Below are 5,413 nucleotides of genomic sequence, written 5' to 3'. Positions count from 1 at the left end.
AATAACTTTTTTGATGTTGATTTTTTAAACTGAGTACCTTTCAATCCCCAGTGGATTGCAAAATGCCCCTTCTTGTCCTCTTCACACTGGTCTGGGCTACCATCCACTGGGGGCCTGTCTTAGTCCTTTCAAGCTTCTGTAACAAAATCCCACCGACAAGATAAAGTTTTTATAAACAACAGAAATTTATTTCTTACAGTTCTGGAGGTTTGATGTACAAGATCAGGGTGCTATCATGGTCCGGTGAGGGCTCTTGTCCAGGTTGTAGATGTCTCATTGTGTCCTCACATGGCTAGGGATCTCTCTGGAGCCTCTTTTATAAGTTACTAGTCCCATTTTTGAGGATCCCCCCTTAACTGAAACACCTCTCAAAGCCATTACCTTAATACTACCACCTTTGGTGTTAAAATTTCAACACATGAATTTGTGGGGTTCACAGACATTCAGACCATAGCAGAGTCTGTCCTCAATGGCTATGAGCTAATTCCCCAGTAAATCAATCATCCAGTCTCTTTCTAATTCCCTGCCAGTCTTCAAGATGATGCCACAGAAAGACAAGAAGCCTGAGAAGTCAGCCTGTAGGTTTAATTTGGACCCGACTCATCCAATAGAAGATGGATTTTTGATTCTGGAAAATTTGAACATTTTTTTGTTAAAGAAAGTTAAAGTCACTGGAAAAACTAGAAATCTTGGGAATGTTGTTCATATTGAATGCTTCAAGAATAAAATGATTTTTCCTGAGAAACAGTTCTCCAAAAGCTATTTGAAGTATCTTACCAAGAAATATCTAAAGAAGAACAGTCTTCGTGGTTGACTTTATGTGCTTGTATCTGACAATGAGACTTACGAACTTTATTACTTCAAGATTAGTCAAGATGAGGGTGGATTTGAATCTGAGCATTAGGTAAAACTACCCCTTTTAGGGCTTTTTTTAGTAATAAAACAAATGAGGCATACAAGAGGAGGAAACATCTAGAAACAGACTTTTAGTTTATTAGTGAATAAAAAACATTGTACTCTGTTTTAAAAAAATGAGTCATCCAGGAAGGCATACCTGGACTGACTTACCTGTGCTTCCTTCCACCCCATAGTTTTATTGTTTCACATAACAATACTTTGAAAAAATCACTAGGAGCTTTGCAAACCATACAGAAAATGCTAGACCCCATGCAAAGCCTTCTCTGTGGAGATGAAAAAGGTAGCACCTCAGCAGTGTCACAGGAGGTCTGCTAAAACATAAAATTTAAATGAAGCCCAAAGTTTCATAGCATAATACCCCAAATGTTTGAGCTTTGATAAAAAATCACTCATAGCAAGAATCAAGAAAATCTCTCAATATGAGTGAGAAAAAGCAACAATCAGATACCCATATCTAGATGGTATAGGTGTTAGAATGACTTGTCGAAGAAAGATTTTGAAGCACCCATCATAATAATGTATCAGTGAGCCATTATGAGCACACTGGAAACCAATGAAAGCAGAAAGTAAAGAATTAGAAGATAAGGAAGGGGCAAATGGAGATTTTTAGGACTTAAATATAAAATACAATAAGTTCAAACAAAAAGTTCAGTGGATTGGCCCAATAGTAGAACTGTGGAAAGAATCTATGGACTTGAAAATAGAGCAATAGAAATTACTCAATCTGAACAACAGAGATAAAAATAGAAAAAAAATGAACATAGAATCAGGGGCTTATGGAGCTATATAAAAGATCTTAGTGTTGTGGCACCAGAATCTTGGAAAGAGGGCAGAGATTAAAAAGAACTCAAAGAAATAATGACTGAAAATTTTCCTAAGTTTCCTGAAAATTTGTCCAAAAAACATAAGCTTACAAATTCATGAAACTGATGAGCCCAAATATCATAAACCCCCAAACTTTATGCCAGGGCACATCATAGTCAAACACTTGAAAACTAAAAGCAAAGAAAAAATTCTTGAAAGTAGCAAAAGAGAAAAGATGCATTATTTATAGGAGAGAAACAATTTGAATGACAGCAGGTTTTCTTATCAAAATCCATGGAGGCCAGAAAAAGGTGGCACAGTTTTCATGTGTTAAAAGAAATGTCAACCCAGAATTCTATATCCATCAAACATATCCTTTAGGTATGAAGGAGAAACCAGGACTTTCTCAGAGGGAGGAAAATTAAGAGAACTTCCCCAGAAGACCTGTCTTAAAAGAATGGCTAAAGGAAACTCTCTAAACAGAAAGAAAATAATGAAAGAAGAAATCTTGGCCCATCAGGAAGGAAGAAAGTACAACACAAAGATTAAAAGTATAGTGACAACATATTGAGATACAGAATACTTTGAGGAACTCCCCTGGTGGTCCAGTGGTTAAGAATCCGCCTTCCAATGCAGGGGATATGGGTTCAATCCCTGGTTGGGGACCTAAGATCCCACACGCCACAGGACTACTGAGCCAGAGCACTCCAGAGCCTGCGCACCACAACTAGAGAGAAGCCCGTGTGCCGCAAGGAAGATGCCACGTGCTGCAACTAAGACCCAACAGCAAAATAAATAAGACAGGAGCAACCAAAATGTCCACTGACAGAAAAATGGATAAAGAAGACGTGGTACATGTATACAATGAAATATTACTCAGCCATTAAGGGAATGCAGTCATACCATCTGCGGCAACGTGGATGGGCCTAGAGATTGTCACACCAAGTGAAGGAAGCCAGACAGGGAAGGAGAACTGTTGTGTGACATCCCTCATATGTGGAATCTAAAAAGAAACAATGCAAATGAACTTACAAAGCAGAAGGAGACTCACAGAGAACGAACTTGTGGCTGCTGGGCAAAAGGGATAGTTAGGGAATCGGGGATGAACATGTATAGACTGCTGTATTCAAAATGGATAACCAACAAGAATTTATTCTATAGTACATGGAACTCTGCTTGATGTTCTGTGGCAGCCTGGATGGGAGAGGAGTTTGGGGGAGAATGGATACATACCTGTGTATGGCTGAGCGCCAATGTTGTCACAATATTGTTAATCAGCAATATCCTAACACAAAAAGTTAAAAAAAAAAAAGACTACTTCGAATTGCTGTTATAGATGGAGAGAAGTCCCACTAACCCATATCAGAGAATTTAAATTTTGTTTTTGTAAGTCATTACAATTTTGTTTGATACTTTCTTCTGCAGTATATCCCATTTATGCAGACTGATTAAATCATAGTGAATTGTTTTAACTTTGTGATTTTAATTTTCTATTATATTTATGTTCACTATAAATCTTTAAAAAATATTACTGTGAAATTTTAAATTGTCTTTAAAAAAATCAATATAACTTTGGAAGGAATGATGCTAAAGCTGAAACTCCAGTACTTTGGCCACTTCATGTGAAGAGTTGACTCATTGGAAAAGACTCTGATGCTGGGAGGGATTAGGGGCAGGAGGAGAAGGGGATGACAGAGGATGAGATGGCTGGATGGCATCACTGACTCGATGGATGTGAGTCTGAGTGAACTCTGGGAGTTGGTGATGGACAGGGAGGCCTGGCGTGCTGCAATTCACGGGGTTGCAAAGAGTCGGACACAACTGAGCGACTGAACTGAACTGAACTGAACCCTATAGGAGCAAAATCATTATGACTGGCTCAATAAATTCAGAGAAAAATATTGTCCAAAAAAAGTAATTAAAGGAATACTCAATTAGAAAGAGAAAGTAGATCATGGGTGAATTGAATAGAATATAGACTTTTAGAGTCAGAAAGACCTACATTCAAATTATGATCATGTCATAAAATTTCCTGAAAGTTTAACTCTTCAGAGACTGTTTCTTCTTTTGTAAAATGAATTGTTTAGAAGATTAGAGGAGGTACTGCTTATCAACAAGCTGTCTAGCACGTAATAGGGGCTCAATACATAACTGTTACTGATAACATTTACGTAGGATATATATACATCCTTAAAAGTCCTTTACTAGTGGAAGACATAAAAAGAAAGGACCTGTTTGGGAAAACATATGAACTAATACTTGTATTATTAAGAAGTCCCAAAAGGTTAAAATCAATACTACATAAATACCTTATTCAAAGTTATACTTTGTTTTATTCATTTTTAAAAAATTATTTATAAAAATTAGTAATAAGTACTTTTAATTGAGAAAATCACACAAAAAATTAATAGCAAGAAATCAAGAGATGAGACAATGAGATGAGATGGGACAAGTTGAGATTATAAGGGCCCTGTATGAGTGCTTTTTGAATTAGCAGCAGACACTACTTCTCCCAAACCACTCATCTGTAAAATTGTCCCTGTCAACCACACTTGGGTATGACCAGTGTGGGAACAATAAAAGGTACACAAAAATGATACTTTTCCTAAATGTGATATGTTATCAATCTTATATTTAATTATGTTAAGCTTTGACATGTGCAGAATTCCATCAGAATGTCTCTGTATAATTTCATGGGAAGTATGTTTAACCAAAGCTCTCTGGCTGATCTTGAAGGAACCATTTTCCAAGCTTGTTTGCCCAGCTGCTGCCTGGAAGCCGTGGGGCTAGGATGAAATCAGTGATGAGGTTGGCAGGTGATCAGCCAGCCTTGGACAGAATATTTCAGATAATCGCCTGTATATTACTTTTTAAGCTTCTGCAGTTTTAACTTTAATAAATTTTTAATATTTTAAACATGTTTTAAAGTTCACATGTTTTTAGTTTTTGCACAAAGTCTCAAGTTGGATCCAAGTTTTGTCCTGCTGTTGCAATGAGAAGCTATAGGATTTGTTTTTAGTCCCATCGTCCTCACTGAACGGTGGTGCCTGTGGCCAGTCTCCCTGGGCCCTGCTAACATGGGCACTGCAGCACAACTCAGAAGCTGGCCACATCTGGTTATCTGACTGTCAGCTCTACGCATTCCACTTAACACTGCTAACTTTTGAGTCGCCCATAGAGACATGGCTTCCTGCTTCTTCTCGGCAGCTGGGAAGAACTGGGAAGACTGAACATCATAAAGGAGCTAGTCAAGGCCACATAGAGGCCTCTACCACTCAAATTTTGAGTTCTTTTCTATTAACAGACAGCACTGACACTTGAAACATGCCACTAATTAAATGCCTAGATGTGAAGAAAAAACAAATAAGATTATGCTTAAAATAGGCCCTCAATAGATAGAAAATGAATAAGAAGAGATAATTCATAAACAGAGAAAGAGTAGACTACTATGCACAAGTAGAAGGGAAAATGTTACTCTTAAGCATTTTTTTCCCGTGTGACAGCATTTAATTAATGAAAGAAAAAGTCACGTCTCCCTGTGACTTCCCTGGTAGTCCAGTTAAGACTCTGCACTCTCACTGTAGGGGCATGAGTTCAATCCTTGGGCAGGGAACTAAGATTTTGCATGTCACAGGGCCAACCACACACACACACACACACACACACACACACACACACACACACACACACA

The 5,413-nt window shown here is 37.8% G+C and overlaps 1 pseudogene; it reads left to right on the top strand.

Annotated features, from left to right (window-relative positions):
* Positions 1 to 232: 232 nt before the first annotated feature.
* On the top strand, positions 233 to 936 carry LOC120856070 (annotated as a pseudogene).
* Positions 937 to 5,413: the final 4,477 nt, after the last annotated feature.

This window comes from Oryx dammah, unplaced genomic scaffold (genome assembly GCF_014754425.2).
Source record: "Oryx dammah isolate SB20612 unplaced genomic scaffold, SCBI_Odam_1.1 HiC_scaffold_28, whole genome shotgun sequence".
Taxonomy (NCBI): domain Eukaryota; kingdom Metazoa; phylum Chordata; class Mammalia; order Artiodactyla; family Bovidae; genus Oryx; species Oryx dammah.
Note: the sequence above shows the minus strand (reverse complement) of the source record. Positions and strands in the feature narration are given on the sequence as shown.